Source organism: Malaya genurostris, chromosome 2 (genome assembly GCF_030247185.1).
Source record: "Malaya genurostris strain Urasoe2022 chromosome 2, Malgen_1.1, whole genome shotgun sequence".
In the NCBI taxonomy this organism is placed as follows: domain Eukaryota; kingdom Metazoa; phylum Arthropoda; class Insecta; order Diptera; family Culicidae; genus Malaya; species Malaya genurostris.
The window spans coordinates 254038075-254060743 of record NC_080571.1 but is presented as its reverse complement, the minus strand read 5'-3'; the positions used below and the strand labels follow the sequence as shown (position 1 = coordinate 254060743).

Sequence of the window (22669 nt, the reverse complement as noted above, 5' to 3'; positions counted from 1 at the left end):
CGTACGTACGTACGTTGCCTACGTATAGCACGGCACAGCAGGAGCACAGCCGAGCAAAGCAAAGTCTCGTGTTTCCAGCGGATACCGTCCCGTGCACAACACCACACACCACAAGAGGGAGCTCGCTCGCCTAGCTGAGATGGTTGTTTTTATGTACACATTCATCTGCTGCTGTGTTGCTGCTGCTGCTGCTGGCTGTATCGTGATATATCTATCTATGTTGCTTCGGGTTGAACTGATGATGGGAACTGAAGAGTAATCGTGTGGCAAAGCTTCGCGAAGAAGTGCTGCCAGTTGAGCACGTGCAATTTATCGTAGAAAGTGTACTTGTTTATTGTATGTACTTAATTTGAAAGAGTACTTGTTTATTGTATGTACGAAAATTTGAGCACCGTTAACACCCGGAAAAAAGAATCTTAATCAATCATAAATTTATAGAAAATGATTAATTACGCTTGAAAGGGCAGTAAACGATATAAAAGAACACTACCTTTCTTATATAAAGGGTGATTTTTTAAAAGGTATATAATTTGATTTTAAAAAAAAATTTGATAAAATTGATGAAATCATTATTGGAATTAATGAAATCCCTATTTAGATGACGCAAGGTCCAATTTTGGCACACACACTCCAACATATCGGCTGGTATTTCACGAATAATGCCACCGGTCCATAATCCACAGCAAAAAGCGACTTTTTTTAGATGCATTGGTAGCTATTGCAATGCTTCTGGCTGGTCGTCACTCCAGATGTGACAATTTTGCTTATTGATGTAAACATTCAACCAAAAATGAGCATCGCCGCTGAACGCAATTTTTCGATAAAAAAAAGCAGATCTTCTTCCCACTTTGCCAGCGCCCATCCATGATTAAATTATAGACAAAACGACGATTTATGATTAAATTAGAGACCAAACTGAACAAATTACACAATGGCACATGACACGATTCACGCGTGATCTGTCAAAAACAGTGTTGCGAAAAAATACCAACAAAAAAATCACCCTTTACAAAGGTAAACGTCGATTACTGTAAGAATCGATTTGGCAACCAATCGGTTTGGTCTCTGAGAGAATCGAATGCTTTTAGTTTTCTATTTATAAGGATATTATATTCCGTTATTTCGGAACTGGAAGTCAGATTCGGAGAAAATTCAATAGCAAACTACGAGAGTCATAATCATATACCAATCGATCCAGTTCGTTGAGATCAGCAAATGTTTGTGTGTATGTATGTATCGTGCACTCGATTTTCTCAGAGACGACGAAAGGTCTCGCAGTCTTAAAGCATTTTATTGAATTTTATCCGTATCCGAGTTCTGATTCCGGAGTATCGAGGTAAAATGTTCTAAAACACGATGCACTTAATTTTCTCAAAAATATTCAAGCAGATTTCCATAAACTCAGATTCAAATGAAAGGTTTCGTAGCTGCTGAATTTTATTTGGATATGACATCCAATTTCGGAGTAACGGAGTACAATAGGCTAAAATAAGACTCATTATCCAATAGTCGGTTATTGAATTTTATCCGGATTCGAATTCCAGTTCCGGAGTACCGATCCAAAATGTGCAAATAAATTTTACCACTCGATTTTCTCATAAACCGCTTCACAGAAAAATTTATGAACGTAGCTATAAACTTATATTCAAAATAAAGATCCAATAGACCCAATAGCGAGATTCTATACGGATTCGACTTCCGATTCTGGAGAAACGATATAAAATGTGCATAAAAAGTGAACTTGGTTTTCTTAAAAATCCAGTTATATGGATCCGACTTCCGGCTCGAATGTTATCCAGAACCGAAATCTAGTTCCGATTCCAGAAATTAACAGCAAAAAAGTGGCAAAATCAAAATCGACTTTTTTCAATTTGATCGAAGCTTGGCACACGTTCTACAATAGCAAACCATCAGTATCAATATATGGAGATATCGATTCAACTAAAAACTGGTTTAAAAAAGGGCGTATGTATTTTCTTAATTTTTTTTTTAATCTAGTTTTTTTTTACTTTCTTTAAATCGCGTTAACTCGGATACCGTAAATTGTACAAAAATAGTGTCCAAAAAGAAGTGCTAGGAAATCAATTGGGAAATCTTAAAATGAATATACACAGTAAAAAAAAAAATTTTCTTTCAAAAACTAGCAAACCAACCGAAAAAACTAAAATTAAAATAATAACTTGGTTTTGAATGACTATGTTTTATCAAAAGCTTGAAGTGTTGCAAACTGTTTTAGCTGTAACTTCGTCAATTTTCAATTCACATGAACACCAATTTACACCAGATTTAAATAAATGTTTTCTTAATTATAGTTTTTTTGGTAGTTTTTTTTTAATTTGTAAAAAGTATTCAATTGTTTTTTCTCGGTGTATATTTATTTAAGAGTGCTCAATCGATTTCCTACAACTTTTTCTTGGACACCATTTTTGTACAATTTACATATTCTGAGTTAGTTACGATTTGACGAACATGCATGCACAAATAAACCCTTTTTAAAAATTAGTCTTGAGTTGGATTGGTCTCCGCATCCGTGTAAAATAAATGTTTCGTCATACTGAAAACGTGTGCAAAGTATCGTATCGTCACATAATTTGCTATGCAGTTTTATCTGTATTCGACTTTTGGTTCCGGAGTAACAAGGGTAAATTTGTAAAAAAAATAGATAAAAGTGCTCTAGATTTTCACGGGAAACAACTGTAACATTTTTCACATACAAAGATTCAAATTAAAGGACTTATGGTTTCATAGCCTGCAATTGAATTTTATCCGGACTTCTGGACTAACGCAGTGAATATGAAAAAAAATTGAAAAAGTGCACTCGATTATGTCGGACACCGCTGAACCGATTCTTGCAAACTTTGATTTAAATGTAAGGCTACTGCGAAATTTTATCCGGCTCCGCAAATATGATCATGTGGGTTCCAGTCATGTATTCTATTTTTACAATTAAACCTATGATTTAGAAAAAAAATACGGTTGAAGTAAAATTAAGAACCCAATAAGATTTTCGTTCGAAGATTTCAATGCCCCTCAGGGAAAAGAGAAAATTCACTCAATAATAACAACCTAAAAGAACACATACAAAATCCAAGTATAGTAGGACAATGCATAGGAGAAGTACGAGTGCACGATCTTTCTTTCGATCGTTAACGGGGATTATGTTGAAAAGAACCATGTCGCAATGCTGAAAGATTTTTTCACCGAAAAAAATATGGATAAATATATTTACTGATACCCAAATGAATGTTGTGTAAACACATAATGAAACCTATTCCTTCTCGAGCAGTCTTCATTTATAGCACAAATTTTCCATGTACATCGCTGGTAACCTATGTAAATAAACTGGCCAACTGTACATTCTAGCTGTAACTCACGGTAAGCCTTCCGAGAGATCTAATCAGGAAAAAGCGTTTGCATACAAAGATCATGGAAATCCCTCAACCTCGAAAGATTGCTTATGGATTTAAAAAATTAAGCTCGAGTAAGAAGATTTTCGAAATCGCTATATATAACGCTATAATCGTATATACTATATTTGAAAATTCCACGGAGAATATACTACAAATCAGTTTTTCCGAGGGCTACAAATGTTTACAAAGGTTATTGTTCAGCTGTTAAAATATGCAAATTGAAAGTAAACAGAATCAGTTTGGTGAGCCGCAGTGCGAGCTTCGCGCCAAACGAGTGCAAATAAAACCAACATTCAGCTGCTTTGCGTTCTAGAAAAATGCAATGAAATTATTCGTATTAATGTCATTCTGGTTATGTCTCTGTCATTACCCACCCGCATTTTATTCTTACTTTCAGTTTCATCAGTAGATCTATGGTCTTATTGTTCGTTTAGTAAAAACAATCGAAATGTCATGTGACTTTTGATTAATTATGAGTCCATCCTAATGTTTTAAGACAGATAGCGAAATTTCTTGAAATCTCGAAAACTAGGGCGTTTCTATCAATATTCATGCAATTGAATCTAAAAAAGTTTTGAAAGGGGAGTAGGGACACATTTTAATTTGAATGGCTCATGGTTGGGTGTGTTTTTGCTAGTCCAACAATCACTATGACCTTATCCATACGATGTATACGAAGGGAGACCCAAAAGTAACGGAAATTGTGTTATAATATTTTATTATTGAGTTTTCAACACCAAATTTGAATCACCTTTAAAGTAATCCTCTATGGCGGTAATACACTTGTTCAATCGTTTCTTCCAGTCTTTAAAACAGTTTTAAAATTCACTTTTTGTTATGCTCCATAGATTTTTGTTCTACCTTTTCTAAAATCTAAAAACGTTTTCCTTTCATGTCCCTTTTGTGTCTGAGAAATAAAAAAAAAGTCACAGCATCCCTGTGACATCCCCTAATTATGTTCTATGCCCAAATTAATTAAAAAATGCCTCATGTGGTTTCGATTCAAAGGTATTTTAATTGATTCGTGTACAAAGTAGTGACGCAAAGTCTACGAAATGGAACTCGATTTCTAAGCAATGGACTAATCCGTGTGGCAAAATCATACATATTCTAATTAGGACGACCAAATCACTAGCAACACTGCCAATCAGTAAGCAAACATCTTCCGGAAAAGCACGGAAATACTAGTCGTTACAACCAGCACAGAGAAATAGTGGAGAGCCCATATTTTGAATACATAGATCTCATTTGACTCCCCTCTACCATCAACCCGTAGAACGACTCGGCGCGAAAAGGACACACACGTCGAAAGGAAAGTGATAATATCCTTCGGTGCCGGTCGAAAGCTCGATCAAGATATGGAACCGAGTCGCGAGCGGGGCGCGTGTTGACGGTTCACGGATTATTACCTTCCTCGCGTTGTATTCAGTACCGCGTCGACACGGTGATCCAGGACCAAACCAAGAGGAAACGGTAAACCAACTGTACTGTGAGAGGTTACTAACCCCGCTTGATGTTGTCTGGTGTAACCGCGAATTGCTGTAGCCACGGGCAGTTCGGTTCATCGGCTAGCTGCGGGTGTGATTTTAACCGCCTAGTTTGCCTCACGGATGAATCAGTGACGATGCAAATATCATGAAGCAACGAATCGTACGATACATTAATTATCCTCCAAGAGGACTCTGATACTTTTTTGTGCAGAAACACTGCAATCGAATTTTAATACAGCTGTCGACTACACAGTCAATGTAAATGAACTATATAAGTCTATCTGTAGATTCAAGTATCCTACCATAGACTGAAAAAAGGCGCCAAAGAAAGGGATTTGGAATCGCAAAAAAAGTTAATGGCGACAGTGACCTCCCAACATGGGATGAAAAACTGATTTGCCATGTGAAAATGTGGACGCACAGGGAAACAACCTCGTGCATATATTTATACCTACATCATCCAGAGTCGCTTCATGTAACCCACCACCCATCGTTCAACAACGAACGTTTCCTGATACAATACAGTGGAACCGTTTTTCACATTGTTGGAAAGTTCGTTGTTTGACTATCGACTTCGGCTGGGACAATTTGGCGTACTCTTTGGCAAAGTATGGTTCACGTGTGTATGAGTGTAGACCCATGTAAACCTGGCCGAACGGAGTACCAAACGTAGGCAACAAACTTCGAAATGATGGAGAAGTCTCGGAAACTTCACAGCGAGACATGGTGCCTACCCGTCGTTCGATGTAAATAAACAATCGGGAAGAGAGAAATATTGTGTACATATTTTGGCGTACCATTTGCTGGAAATGCTCTTCACAAAGGATTCTCGCATCATGAGAAGTTTCACAAAAAAAATGCGAAACGGTTTTTGGTTCCTGAATACATAAGAAAATGTAGATTTTATTATTCAGACACTAGAACAATATTACTGCTTTCTTTGACTGCATCAGAACATAAATAATGTTCTGAAACAGTTCAGTGTCAACACAAGTACAATTTTCGGACAAAGCAACAAATAGGGTAATTGGATTCAAATTCATCGCAGATCTTTCAGACATGGTAACTAAAGAGTAGAATAAAAACATATCATTTAATGCCAAGTATTTCAAATTTAGTATCGAGTAGTTCATTACTGATCAGCTGATGATGCGAAGTTTCAATAATGATAAAAAATAGTTCAACTTCTGTTTTCTTCACGTTGCCATCTCCTAGATGTCCAATTTGAACCACTATGCACACGTAAAGCATACACTATTTTTGTAACATTTTAAGGATGTTACACCGAGATGCAATATCGTTTCTGGTGTCACGGACTTATACGAGTGTCGACGAGTGAACATTTCATACAAACCAGTTACTTTCTAATCAAAAACCCCCTAAATGTAGTGTAACTTATTAGCGCATAGCTCAAAACACTTGAATAACTAAACTAGGCTTTTACAGATTTTGAATCCTTTTTCATGGGAAGGATGGAAAAATACGATTTTCGTCCTCTCATAAATCAAAACTATACGGCGAATGGAAACCAAAGCAATGTCAAAAACTACATGAATGGTGTTGGCTGACTCAGAAAGTTGTGATGTGCAGGAAAGCTGATTACCACAAGGATTGGAGCTGAGCGCAAACACAATTTTCCTGCCCCTGGTTGTCGCGCATGATGATTCTGGATTGAAGACGCAAACGCGAGCACACTTCGGATGCGTGTTTGGTTATGTTAATACGGGATCGTGCAAGTCTATAAGTATCGATTAGAAACTGTTGATGGGACCTGGGTTTACTGGAACACGCCAGAGAACATTACAACACGCCTGGTAATGTACGACACGAGTGATCCGGAGCGGTCGACTACCTTTAAAAAGGAAAAATCGTCAACAGTGAGTTTTATTGCGCAATATGGAAGCAAAAATCGTTGCGAAGCAAAGCGAATAAAACAAATTTTTTTTTTCAATGCAATGCGCCGAACACACAAGACTTTCGAAACTATGACTAAGATCAAAGATATAGAACCACAAATGAGCCTAATAAAATTTTATTTGAAAAAAAAGATATAGAACCTGATCGCATTTACATTTAAAGAAAATTTTACTAATATTTGGAAAACTTCAAGTTTTGACAAAAAAAAAATAATCATTTTAAAATCAGAATATAAATCTAGAGTTTAAAGAATATAAATTTGCTCATGACGACCTTTTTTTTAGCTGCTTCTTTTAATTTGCAGAATTTTATTTCGGTGTCTATTTTTCATCAGAAACTTGAAGTTTTGCAAATGTTGGTGAATTGTTTTAGCTGTAACTTGGTCATTCTTCAATTCACATTATCAACTTTGCACCCACTTATGTGGGTTTTAGGTTAAGGTTCAAATAAAATTATTTAAAAATATATTACATTTTTTTCTAAATTTTATTTTTTCGGCTGGTTTTATCTTGAAAAAGTGTTTAACTTTTTCTAACAGTGTATATTTTTTAGAGTGCCCAATCGATTTCCTACAACTCCTACTTGAACACTATTTTTGTAAAATTCACAATTTCCGAGTTATCACGAATCGAAGAAAGTGCATGCAAAAATATATACGCCCTATTTAAAAATCAGTCTTGAATTGGCCCAGTCTCTCCATCCGTGCAAATCAAAGCCATTCTAAAAACGTGTGCCATCAAATTAAAAAAGGTCGATTCCGATTTTGTCACTTTTCTGCAGTGAATTTCTGGAATTTCTCAATACGAAACAATGAGTCGGTTTGGACTTGAACAGTGTCAAATGCGTGTATAAATTTGAAAAGTAATGCAAATTTTCTGTACCTTTTTCGAATATGATGCGTTATATGTTAGTAAATCTGAGCTCAACTCCAATGAACGGTGTTTGAACACTGTTACTAATCTAGAATCCAATATAGTGTTGCAAGTACACTAGAAAAGTCTCTATAGTTCGTGATATAAACCAGACTATTATATCAATTTGGTATCCATTGGGATGAATTTTAAGACATTCAGATACCTTCACAGGAATTCAATAGGTCTTTCATTTAAGAAAACATCAATGTCACTTACTCGGTTCACTTTCATCCGAGAAATTCGGCATTGCCGAAACGACACAAAACAAAATAACTTGTTGTGAACAATCAGACGATTTCGAAATGAGCAAACTTAACACTGTGTAGCATTCAACTTTCTTTACAAAAATTGAAATTTTGCTTAAGAGGAGAATGCTCATTGATCTAAAGTAGGTAATTGAGATTTAACTGAACAAAAGTAATAGTGAAAAATACACTCAATTCGCCCCTTAAATTCGCTGCTGACAACGACAACTTATGCTATGTCGAGCATGAAAACATAAAGTTCAACATACCGGTGTACGTAGAAAATTCTGCAAAAAAGTGCGCGTGCATATTTTCCTTCGAAAACTGAACAGAAATTTATTCTAAAAGATTTGTTTCTATGTGAAGAGATTCTCTATGAATAGTGTGCGTCTTACGCACGCGTTCAACAAAACCAATTTCTTCTTATGTAACTTTCTATTACGACGGACGGTGGACACGTAGATCACTGATCGACTACAAAAACCAGCAACCCACGTGCCAATTCAGTATGGCTAACTTTGAGAAAGAATGAATAAGAAGAAATGTAGGCCCAAAGACAATAACCGCAAATCGTTTTGAACCCCAGTACTTCGGATGCAGAAGCTAAACACTCTCATCAAATGAACTTTCAATTACATTCAATGTACAGCAAGGTAAGTCGGCTCCATCAACCAACAATCCCAACGCCTGGAAAAAACATCAAAGACGACAAAAACAGGAAAATAAACAAAACAAAAAAGGCAGGTGGGTAATGTCAGAGACATAACTGGATGTCGTGAATACGAAAACAACTAACATGTTCTTTAACACTTCCGAATATCAATTAGTTGATCAATTGTATGAATTATACAAGCATTCCCCTTTTCCACATTTTTCGCAAAAACAAAGAAGGCTTCACTTGATCTCGATTGCTGTGAATTTCACACAGCGAAAAGTGCACAAATCTAACCAAACTGTTCTAGATTTGCAGTAAACTGAGGATATTTCCTTACGATTTGCGAACAACAAATCCTAATAGTTCTTTAGAAAATTTTTAGAGCCATTAGAACGGCTGATTTTGTGTAATGCTCTCCACCGTTGCTTTTTCACCAATGCAAATGACTGGCAGCTGTGACGTAATCGCTCTTGTCGGAAGCGAAACCAGCTTTGCAAACGACACAAAATACATCTGCTCGCAGTGGCGATAGAAACCAATCTGATCCAATTTTTGTTGAGAGGTTTGTTTTTACCTGATTTCGTTTGTAGCTTTTTCACTAATGGGCGGTCCTAACAACTATAAAAATAGCAGCATATAAAATTTTAATTTCGATATTTCATTTCGGATTTGCATTTCATTAAAAGAAATTATTCGGATGCTGTACGGGATTCATTCCTGCCTTTCAGAAGGACCAAATATTAAGCACTGTTCGGAACATTTTCTCGAACAATTTGTTGTACAGCAGCAGATATTTAGTTCTTTTCCTCAGAACGCGTTCTGATTGGCTGGTGTTGACATGGGTCAAATGAGACACGTTTTTCAATAGTGTACTATTGAAATACTTCAATGCTTTTTCTATACACGCTTAAGTTGAAAAATTTCGATTCTATTGGTAGTTAGATTATATCAATCCTTTCACAGATCACTGAGCTATGAGCTTTAAAAATACGAGAAAGGCAAACGCGCCTTATGAATTATCCTCTTTGATACTCGTTTATACCAAACATTTCAGAAAAGTTTAATTTTGAATTATTTGAGATTATGTCACACAACTGAATATTTTATCATAAAATTGTGCTCATATTTCCGATGGCATGTAGCAAAAATTATGTTGATGCGTTAGATACAACAAGAGATATTCACGATCAAAAACTTATCACTCTCTCAGAGGATAAATTTTGAAAAGGCACCCCATAGTAAAGTAAGTCGTATTCACGACAAAAAACAAAGATGCTTTGATGTAAGTTTACTTTAATTTTTAATATTTGATAGAATGTTAAACCGACTTTCGTTAGATTAAAGATATCGACTACTTTTACTTAATTTTCACACCCAAGTTTCGGTTTCCGAGTAACAAGTCTATTAATGTGATAATTTTCAAATTGGTATTGTGAATCACGAAGTACAGAAGAAAATATAAACAAAAATCTGCAGGGAAACTAGTCCTGATAAATAGTAATAAAAGCTACCAAATTTCTTGCATACTCACAATTTTATCAAGGTAGATTGGACGTCAACCGATCATCATTGATCGGTTCTGATCATTGATCATCTGAGAAGAGTTTACTCGGTATTACGACAGTATATATGTGCAAAGCAACGGAAAAAAAACAGTTGCAATCGCATCTGCAGCCCATAATGCAATTTATGAGTCGTGTTTTTTTGTTTTGTTTTGTCATATGCCACCTGTTGCCACATGCTGCATCCACGTTGATCAATAAACAGTAGCTGGCGTTATGTCATAATAATTTAGCAGAATAATAAAACTAGCATTAAATCGCGATCCAAAGCAGCCCCGATTGAACGTGACCATTTTTTTAAATTGAATTTATATAAACAATACTTTAACGGCACATAAATCCATCCCATAGGAATACTCCCTTATATGCAGTTTTTATTTCATTATAGTACGATGTTTAGACTAGTAAATTCATCGTACTTGGAAGAATGCAACCGCCAGAACCGGTTTATTATGCTTATTTTAACCGTTAGAACCGGCTACCATCACAACAAGCTTATTAGCAATAACCTAATCTCTTCACGAATATTTGACAAGATAATGATTTCTTTCTTGTACAATCAAATTGATCAGACACCCGATCCCAAATTAGTTGCGCTCGGGTGCGGGAGTCCTCCGCGTGTACCCGATTACTCGTTATGTTATATCGGCAATTATCCAAGCATAATGCGAAACGGCAACAACAGGCCTGCTTCGGGTCATGAGGCAGCACACGGCGGTTCGCGGTACGATGAATCCTGCGAATGGAAGACAAGCCCTGTCTACACCGAACTGAAACTTAAAAATTAGATCTATCAAAAGCCGCGTGGATGAAATACGAACGGAGCAGCACACATAAAAACAGCAACCTAACACCAAGGTCAATGTAACTCACAAGGTCAATGTTTCCGATCGATGCACAACACATGCATTCTACCTCGCATGCAGGTTTGCTTGTTCCCTCGGTTAGTCGGCGGTCCAAATTTGACCAAATAAGGAGCAGTCTGAAAACGGCCCCAGACAGCAAAAAATCCTGGTGTTTCGTTCGATTTGGGTAGCGATCATTAAAACAGCATTTATAATACGGTATATGCTGCAGTAATAATAATGCAAAACGTAGCAAAGCAAAGCAACAAGTTCGACGAAAGCGAACACACAAAAAAATAACATTTGCGGACATCAAAACAAACTCGGCGGGATTAGAGCGAAAATTAGTGCAGTGCGGCAAAAAAAATAATAGTTGGAGATCACGGTCACCGATAAATGTCCAAATGGCTTGATTTAAAATGGATGCATTATTAAGTTATGATAGAACCTTTTTTTAGTGAATGGGATGAAGAAATAACTACCGAATGCAGAATGTAACTTTGACATTGTTCGTAATATAAAAAATAAAAATTAGTTAAAGTCTTATGTACTTAATATAATTTATAGAAAAATGATGCCTTAGATTGAACTTTAACAAATCATTGTATTCAAACCACGTTCCCCACAAGTTAACTGTACGAACAATAATTTGTATAGGACTACGAAATAAGGCTTTTTCGTGAAACAATTTGGACAGATTAAATTTAAAAGAAATTTTGAAGCTGCTATTTCAATCCAAGATGCATTCTTTATTCATTTAATTCTGCATTATTAGTCATCTTAAACTAATACTCAATTAGATTGCATGAAGAAACTACCAACTTTTGAGTTTTCTCCAGCCATTAGGGTCTGTTAAATCGATTTAGCTGCTTTTGTCCAAGATTTTCGACTTGCTTCTATAGTTGTAGTTCATTGTTTATATTGAGAGAGTTCTCTCTTCACAAGAACCCAATACCGCTCGATAGGTTACAACTCCGGACAGTTAGGTGGATTCACCTCTTTCGATACAACATGGACTCCGTTCGCTTTATACCATTTCAAAACATCTTTGGCCCAGTGACAAGATGCCAAATCAGGCCAGAAATTCACGGTATATTACCGGTTTACCGTTCTGGTTGTGATGAAGCTTTGGCTTGCGCAACCACAACGGTGTGCAACCAAATGTTTTTTTTTTTGGAAACTTATCGCTATATTACTTTGGTGTGACCAGAACGGAATCAAAGTTATCTTAAATGGTTTAGTTTATTGAAGGGTGCAGTTGATGCAGTCGGATAGTAAACCGATCCTTTTGCACTATTTTCGATACGAATGACGCTTAGAAGCCTTAGACGCCAGAAACAGTGTTTTAAGTTGTTAGATAACTCAAGTTGATGACTATCAGTTTACTGATTTTGTTCGTTTGACGAATATGGAGTAAGTTGCTCTTAGTTTTTGCCTTTCTCATATGCAATCACTGTGAAAACCGACTTGTGAACCGAGGCCCGAAGGGCCGAGTGTCATATATTATTCGACTTAGTTCGTCGAGTACGCAAAATGTCTGTGTGTGTATGTGCGTATGTGTGTATGTAACGTTTTTTTGCACTAACTTTTCTCGGAGATGGCTGAACCGATTTTCACAAACTTAGATTCAAATGAAAGGTCTTGTGGTCCCATACAAATTTCCTGAATATTATTTGAATCCGACTTCCGGTTCCGGAATTATGGGGTGGAATGTGCAAAAAAAATGTGAAAATAAGTGCACTAACTTTTCTCAGAGATGGCTGAACCGATTATCTCAAACTTGCGTTCAAATGAAAGGTCTTGTAATCCCATACAAAATTCCTGAATATTGTTTGAATCCGTCCTCCGGTTCCGGAGTTATGGGGTAAAATGTGCAAAAAAATGAAAATATGTTTTCTAGCGCGACCGATTTTCATAAACTTAGTTTCAAATGAAAGGTCCTGTGGTCCCATACGAAATTCCTGAATTTCATCCCTATCCGACTTCCGGATCCGGAAATATAAGGTAAAATGTGTTAAAAATTGTATACCATCACTGAAAAGGGCGAAAAATCGTAAAAAGTTTTCTAAATCGACCTCAAATCTTCTCCAATTAATAGTTTTTATCAGTAGACGGTCAAACAAACCGATTTCGGTTATTCTTTTTAGGAATCGAAGAAAATTATTTTGAAGAATACCACAGTATTATATATGATGGTATGATTGATATGAGAAAGGCATCATTACACCACTAGGTGGATTAAAAGAGGTTTTTATATTTTAAGAATATCGGTACACCGGCAAACAGTGAAATGTTAAACACCTATCAAGTCAGTCACAAAACGCCGATGCTATTAGTGTTATGTGAAATATTTGATCTATATCGGATAACCGTAATTCTTTTCATGTTGAAAGTTAAACTAAAAAACCTTTTTTTAATTCACCTAGTCGTGTAATGATACCTTTCTCATATTACTTATATTTTCGAAAATATCACTAGAAGATTCAAGATCTATTCCTTCAAACTTGAATAAAATCAAAAACTTTTTTTGGGTATAAACTACCATATTCTTTGCAATTTGTAAACAGTTATTCCAAGTTAATATAGATTTAAATGTGGCAAACCTGCACGCACCCTGCTAGGCGGAGGTATTTTCTTCTTCCGTATCAGCACGTTCCGTTGCGTACCGGTTTTGCATCATTTTGTATATCAGTTTGAAAGTTTTGACACTCATCGCCATCTAATCTCGGAACCGGTCAGATCTGGATGGAATTGCACAGTATCTTTCAAGACAATGAGAGCTGTAATTTGAATCATGATTTGTGAAAATCGGTTTAACCGTTGCTGAGAAATCCAAGTGAGTTCCGTTTTTGGAGCTTTTCTTCACTATTACCGGTGCTTTCGGAAACGGAAACAGGGGACTAATAGTCCCAATGTAGATTTATATATCGACTTACTAACAAGGTCTGCCAACTAGATGAAATTATCAATAAGTTTTATAAAAATTCGCACCTCGTTTCGCCATCATTTGCGAAAAAATACTGAAAATTTGTCACTTATCGCGCGCTAATACAGGAACCGGAAGTCGGATCTGGATCAATTTTTCGACGATGTTTTAATGAATTTAAATACAAATATTTCAATATTTGCAACTTTGTTTGTAGAAATCGGTTAAGAAATTTCCGAGGAAATTGAGTGCTCATTTTCTCATATATTTACACATATCACCCTGTAATTCTGGAACCGGAAGTCGAATCCTTTTATTTGAATCTGAGTTTGTGAAAATCGGTTCAGCCATCTCTGAGAAAATCGAGTGACATTATTTGTCACATACATACATACATACATACACACAGACATTTTGTGATACTGAACTGAAGTACGCTTTTTGCGATTCTAGCTCAATTTAAAAAATACTATTACCAATACCATTAGACACTTACTGGTCATATCCGTTGGAAAGTATCAATATTGCAAGTTACTCAGTGATATCGATATGCTGAAAGTCACCAACTTGAACATTGAAATACTTTCTAACTAAAAAAATTAGATACAGAATACTACAGATGCTCCCATTGGAAAGCGGGTCATTCCACCGAAAGTCGTTTCGCTGAATGTCATTTCGCCGAAAATATCATTTCGCCGAAGGGGTCATTTCGCCGAATGGGCCATTTTGGAAGTGGCGGCCTCTTGCATATAAACCTCTAACTGCCTCGTTTGCTCGTTTTTTTTTAGATCTGGACGTTTCATGCATTTCTAAGATATTTGGCATTAAAAAAATATCTTGTTGTGCGGGTTCTTTTTACCTCGGATTCCGAAGTTACGCGTTTTTTACGAGGGTTTCCGAAGTTACGCCGTTTTCTTTCGCGGATTTCTGAAGTTATACGGTTTATTTACGCAGATTTTCGAAGTTAAACGGTTTTTTACGCTGTACGTATCCCCCGCGTAAAAAAAAACCTCAGTGTATCGTTCCAATTTTATGGATGTATTCAACATTTTAAATTAAAGTGTTCTAATTGAGATTCTGCTCAAGTTAAATTTTGTTTGCTCTGCCGATTTGAGTTGAATTGCTATACTGCACTAGAAATTCAATTTGAACTGCCTTGCACAGACAAGTCGAAGGCGAAACGGAAAGAGAATAAGAATCTTCAAAGGATTTTTTTCAACTTACCTTCGTGAATTCTAAAAATGGTGAAAATATGTGTGGCTTACCTGAAACAGAAAAAGATAAATTAGTTATAACGGGTGTTTTTAGGAGGTTTGTTTTTTCAATAGAAATTACTCTATTATCTGAAGGTTGTTTTGATAGTGTAAAGTAGCGTTTCGACTCAGTGTTGTTTGCCAAATCATCATGAATATGATAACTCCAGAACAACGCTTCCAAATCGTGGAAATTTATTTTCAAAATCAATGAAACTGTTTATGGCGGAAAATTCTCTTCAGTGATACGGCGCAGTTTTGGATGAATCGATATGTCAAAAAGCAAAATTTCCCCTTTGGAGCAAAGATAATCCATACGTCGTTCAAGAATTGCCGATGCATCCCGATAAATGTATTGCTGAGAGCGGTCTACGGGCTGGTGAAATCATAGGTCCTTATTTCTTTAACAATGAAGAAGGCCGACGCGTTACCGTGAATGGAAATCGACACAGAACCATGGTCAATAATTTTTGTTGCCAAGCCTTCAAGATATGTCATTGCTGAAACACGCCCTCAAATTATTGAACAAGTGATCGAAAATTAGACTTAACTACGGGAATAATTTCTACTTCGTGGTCTCAACTGAAGTTCAACTCCATATAATTAACACAAATGTCCATTTTTATGTGTCAGTCGAACACAGAAGGCGGTCTATTCACCGTTCCCAGATTTTGATCATTAGATCCATTTAACTCTAAGGCGCTAATATATTTTAAATTTTCGTCTTCGACTCGATGCAAACAGTGCATGGTCTCTTCTGTTGAGTGAGACGAAAAAAAAATTGAAGACAATTAGCTCTCAGCGCTCATTTGTACAGTTTTCAACGCAAGCACAAAAATTGGGTCATTCAAATGTGTGGTTCGAATGGTTTAATTTGAACTAATGCAGTCTTATGAGGCGAAGGAGAAACATTAAAAAGCAAAAAAAAAACATAATATAATTCTAAACCGATACATCGGAATTCAATTGCACATCGCTTATTTTCAATTTAATTTTCAGTTCCAATAATGTTTTTTTTCTTTTTTCTGTGTAACTAAGTTATTTTGTGTGCTATTTTTTTTCTTTGTAGCTATGAAAACTAAGTGTTCACAAGCTCTTATATCATGCCTTTCAATGAATCTGTGAAGGTGTTTGGTAAAGACCACAACATTGAATGGATGCTATCACCTTTTGCGTTAAGCGCAAAATGAGAGGTTGTGAACCAGTTCGCATGCTACATGTTCTGTTTGTAAGGAAGGATTCGATTGAAAAAATAGCTCATGGTTTGCGTTGCGTTTGCAAAGATGAAGCACAATATACGGTCAATTGGGAACTACTTTTGGAGTACAAATTCATTCGGTACGTTTTTCAAGATCAAAAATGCATTTATTTTAAAATAAAAAGAATTTAAAGATTTAGTATTGTTCATCGCTGATTACTACTTTTTCTCTCCTCTCAGACAATTTTTGAATTCCATCTCGAAAAAATTGAATTGCCAGATCGTGCTGCATCTATCGGAACAATCAGCAATCAGAAGGAGCAATGTCAGGAGAATACGGTGGGTGCGGCAAAATTTCCCACTATTTTTTGCGACTCGCAACTGCAAAATCGGCTTTCAATTTCTCTCGGTTGCAGTTCATTAGGCACCCAATTGCTATGCTTTTGAATCATTCAAATCATTCAATTCAAAACAATCAGATCCATATTTTGAAAACAGACCGGACTAATTGGTATTCCCAATATTTTTTCAATCTTCCTGAAAAATTTCAAACTCCATACTATAGGTATACATGCTAGTTTACGTCGCCAATTTAGGCTTCGTTCGTCAAATTTGCCATCAATCCAAACAGTTTTTGACCTAAATCACCAATTGTGACCGAACGTTGTCGTGATAAAAAAAAACTAGGGACTCATGCTGGTCTCTCATTCCTGTCGAACTAAAATGGTTAAGTTATTCACATTATTTACTGGTGTTCAGTTGAAATTAAATACAACATGATTCAAATTGAGAAAAAGAATCAATTACCTAAACGCGTCACGTTCAAGTTGCACTCGACCAAACTTTTTAAAGTAAGCACTTGAATGTCATTCCCCCGAACAAACCAAACCAAACCAAACATAACAGAACAGAAGGAAAATAAATCTTGAATGAAAAGCTTCCATACTGCCTCAGGTAAACATTCCAACACCCCCGGTACATGTTTTTCCTTTTTCTCCCGTTCTGCGCACTCTTGGAGGGACTGTGTTGAGGGCCTCTCAGCCATGGACCCAAGTACATAAGGAAGTAACTTTCATTCCCATTTATGTATCGTCAAGTTCCTTAGCAGGCACCTTGTCTACCGAAAGCAAACATACACACCCCGGTGCACTGACTGTGTGTTGGAGCGGAAGCTCTCCCGGTTTTTTCACCGACACTGTCGATATTTTTCCCAAGATAAGCGAAACATTTTTCCGTTCCCTCCTAATTTTGCGGTGCAAGAGAAACAGTGAAAACCTCCTTCCAGGATGCCAACAAATTCTGTTGAGGAAAAAATAGTTGTCCTGGGCGTTTCCTTCGCAGGTTCCACCGCAATGCGCGTAATGTGCCGACTAGGCGGAAGAATTGGAGCTTCAATGCTGGTTGAAGGATCGGGAAAATGTTCAGACTTCTGCCCCGGACAGACGATACTTTTACATTTCCTTCTATTGAGTTGGGAAAAACCCTCATGTGCTCAAGCAACGAGTGCTAGTTTTTTTTATCAACGTTAAGGGTAAGGTTATTACAAGTTTTAGGTCGATCAATATTTGAGTTTATAGAGCTCGAATAAATTAGTTTTTGCTGAGTGAAGATTTTTAAGGTGCAAAATTATTGGTAAAAATCATTCCAAACCTGTCGAGCTCATGTACTAAGACAGATGTCAGTAGTAAGTTCATACCCGCCTGTTATTTGTCATTCTAAAAAATCATAGACCAGTGCTCCATGCTCCAAGATTGTAAAATAAGGTAATCGTGGAAATGCGTGACACTGTTACACATGTAACATCAATCTAAAAATATCAGAAAAAATGAGTTCGGAAATGGCAATCAAAATCACGTGGCTGAAAGCATCATCGCAAGCAGCATCGAAAATAAAACATTTTTTTTATTGACAGAAAAACGTGGTGTTATAAAACACGACTCTTCTATCATCTGGTGGTTTAACTCCAGGATCACGTTTCTGTGTGAACTGTAGATATCCGAAATAACTTATTAGTCACTCATGGAATTTTAGTGTTCGAAAAAAACTGCTAATTAAAACACAATAAATAACCGGGTGCTCTCGAAAGACTACGCGCTACCCCTCGCTAGCAACGTTTACGAAATAACCATAATGCACCGAAGTGCTACAGGTTGCACCGACTCATAACAGCGTTTTTGTATTCAAACCCATTCTTTCGGTGAGGTGTCATAATATAGGTAAATGACCAACCCAATCGCCACATGCAATCTGACGCACGCAAATGTTTGTGAAAGCTGCTAAATAGCACTTATTAACAGCTCAGTAACGCCAATCAGTTCTGGTGCTGCGTTGACGAGTTCATAATCTATCACCGGAACGCTAAGAAACAAAAACCCATCAATTTTAAATTTTGTTATGCGTCCCGAAACTAGCTTCCCCTTCAAATATAGAACTACGAAGCCGTGATATTCAAAATCAATATTACTTATTCCCTAACAAATAGCCGATTTCCAATAGAAATAAGAAAAAGGTTATTGCACTTGGCACAAATCGGTACCCATGCGATCAGTACGACATGACAATTGGAAAAGTTGTCAAATAAGTAGATCAACTAGCGTTTGTTATGTCGAAGAAGGAACGTGAAAATAAGTAGATTTCCATTTTTTTTTATTTTAGATATGTTACTTATGGCGTTTTCGTTTTTAATTTGCACTACACCGGTGCAGTGCCACACTGAGGCATGAATAAACGAACAAAAATGACGAAAGCATAAACAGTAACCATTGACTACAATAAACGATTCCATTGCACAGAGCTACACCAAACTTTTGATGAGTGCTACACCAGTGGTATCGGTGCAAAAAAAGTGTAGTACTGGTGTAGTGCAGTTGGCAAAAACGAACGGTTTCAGTGCAGCTTTCGCTACACCGGTGTAGTGCAATTTAAAAACTAAAACGACATTAGTTATTGCTATCTCATAATATACTCCTCCATTTCGATTTTACTCATCCAGCAACAACGTGATCCACTGGAACACAATTTCTATTCGTCTCTCTTCCAATAACAACGTTACTTCCACGTTCATATACACTGAGGTCTTTTTTTATACGGTTTTTTTACGCGACTTTTTTATGCGAATTTTCAGAGTTATGCGGTTTTTTTTATGCGAAGTTTCAGAGTTATGCGGTTTTTTTATGCGAATTTTCAGAGTTATTCGGTTTCCCTTCTGCGGGTTTTTTTTATGCGAAGTTTCAGAGTTATGTGGTTTTTTTTATACGAAGTTTCAGAGTTATGCGGTTTTTTTATGCGAATTTTCAGAGTTATGCGGTTTTTTTATGCGGTACGTAAATTCGCATAAAAAAGGCTTCAGTGTACTGGTTTTCAATAATGTTATCTTAATTCAAAAATGCGATGATATTTTTTTCTCTTTCATACACGATAGTTGTGGATTTGATGCTTGGGATTATGTCATTGTTTTCTTTATAATCCCAATTTCGGTTATCTGATAAAACATATTCTCGATTGACTCCATGAGGCTTCGGCTGTAAATTTCGAGCATTTTTTATGCATTATAATTAAAAATATTAATTGGAGTTTTAACTTTATCATTCACTTTTACCGATCTTTAACATACATACACATTTTATACCGGATTCAGATTACATTACAAACAAATTACAAACTTTCATTATAATAATTGCAATTTAATTTATTTATTTATTTCTTATTGGGTTCATCGGACATATGTCTAAATGAACCGACAAAGTGGGAAAACGCCTATATGAGTTGAACAAATTTCATGCCATTCTCAGAAAGGCGCAAAAACCACTATCTTTAAAACAACAAACAAAAAGTAATTACAATGCGTCAAGGCTCATCAAACTCAAAAATTGTTTCAACAGAAGTAAAACCTCGTGTGCACGCAGTTATAGGTTCGTTACTTCCAAATAAAGTCCTGTGGAATCCGTTTTGAAGTAGAGTCGTATATCGCAATGATCTGCTTGGTACTCGAAAACTAATTTTGCTACGCAATTCAGGAGCATCGATCTCCCCGTTTATTAATTTCGCAATGGTTCAATGCTTGTAGAATTTTTCATCGGCGCTGTAAAGTATCGATTCCCAATAATTGGCATCTTTCCGGGTATGGTGGCAAGTTTACAGGATCTCTCCAAGGCAAATGTCGTAATGCCATGCGAACAAATCGTTTTTGAACACGTTCAAGTCTAAGGCTCCACGATATTTGATACGGACACAAGATTACTGAAGCTTTTTTTCAGAATCGGGCGGACGAGTGAGCAATATAAAGCCTTCAAGCAAAGCGGATCTTTGAAGTCTTTGGCAATTTTAGAGATGAATCCCAGCTGACGGAAAGCTTTCGAAATAACTAGCGACCGTTGGACATCGAACGTCAATTTGGCATCCAGTTGTACACCAAGATCACACACCTGAGTCACTCTAGATAAAATTGTTCCATCAATGTTATAGTCGAATATAATGGGACGTAGAATCCGATGAAATGTGATAATTTGGCATTTGGTTACATTTATAATGAGTTTATTTTCCCTGCACCAATTTGCGAACCTTGCAGTCGTTGGCAATCCTCAACACTACGAACGGCGAGATACAGTTTCAAATCATCTGCGTAGATTAATTTACAACCAGATCCTAAGAGTAATGCAACATCGTTGAAAAATACTACAAATAGCAAGGGTCTCGACGAACAGAGTTGAATGGAATATGACACTCGGCCCTCTGTTCAAAAGTCAGTTTTCACAGTTGTTTATCGTAGTCTAGTTCCGAAACCAAAAGTCGGATCCGGATGAAATGTTCTAGAGAATTTTAAATAATTTTAAGCCCTTTCGTTTGAATCTCAGTTTGTGAAAATCGATCAAGGTATTTCAGAGAAAATCGAGTCTTCAATCACGAAGTGCAACTACGTGCGGTCTACTTCAGTTCAGCTCATATGACAATAATGTGGTTTCGCTTTAACATATACCATTAACAATAGTAAATCAACACGGCATTTGTTTGAAGTACGAACATTAAATTACATATGTTTTCAAGCTCTTTAATTGTGTAATGAATTGTACGCACTTTGGAAATGAAAAACCTACAACAACGTTGCCCACTATTAGATGGAATCGGGCGACATGAAACCATTAAACTGTTATGTTTTGTTTGGAATTTGAGCAAAGATCCGACACAACAATTCGTAGCAATAAAACCCGTTTAGCCCAGTTTTCTTGCGTTGGTACCATTGGGACGCAGCTGCATTAAAATATTACATTCCTGAACGGTGAGTCGTACCAAAGGTAAAAGATATAGCTCTAATCCAGCTTTTTAAGGTGTAATCATCGGGGAGGTGATCTTATTAAAACACAATTTTCCCCATAACGTGCCACAGTGTTTGGAACTAGCACAGAGCTGACTGACTGATTGTCGCATAAAAATAAACGCCAGGATTGCTACCCTTACTTCCATCCTGAATGCTCACTACGGTCACAGTGCGTTGTCAAAATGGTCAGACAATTGACAGTGATAGAAGCAAAAATGAAAACGCACTGTTAGCAAAACAGAACATGTTCGCATTGTAATCGACGCAACAAAAAATCGAAACCCAACAAACCGCCGATGTTATTACTGGTTCGTTTGGCCCGAGAATATATGGAAACAATTTCCGATAGAACATTCTCACTCCTCCCGAAAAGTCACACTTCACCAAACTAGTAAAGTCAATGTCCTTTACGAATGGCTTGATTGGATTGAGCCGGCCAGCGAAAGGTTGGCGAAATTGGATTTCGCCATTGCTACTATTGAACGCAACGTCCGACGAACTGCCTGGCTGCCATGCATAAGCTCAAGGCAGCCAAACTAGACTAGACTATACTGGGATGAACCGAAGAGCACTGCGCTGGAAGCGATTTGAGCACCGTCATCATCACCAGACAGGAAGTGGATCTTTCTCTTTCCGTTAGAAGTCAATGCACCACCCCACCAATCTCGGTGTGCGGAGGGAATCGAATATTCGTCGGTTGGTGAAATGCAATTTTGGAAAACGTGACACAGCGAAACGGTTGTGGCTGGAGAGCGCCGGAGAGTTTCAAAGTGAGTTGGATGAAACTAAAATCTATGTGATAAAGTCGAATGGATGTATGCAAAATTAAGAAACACATACATTGATCAATCAATCATATTTCCTTCGGATTGCTAAGTGAGTTCATTTGACAATATGCCAACTATTCTACTACAGAACCGCAACTGGAAAAAAGGTAAAA

General features: G+C 36.8%; 1 protein-coding gene across 1 annotated transcript in view; it reads right to left on the bottom strand.

The window, feature by feature from the left end:
* LOC131429549 (histone demethylase UTY) overlaps window positions 1–22669 on the bottom strand; it is a 152405-nt gene that overhangs the window by 100880 nt on the left and 28856 nt on the right. The gene's annotated exons all lie outside the window — the stretch shown is intronic.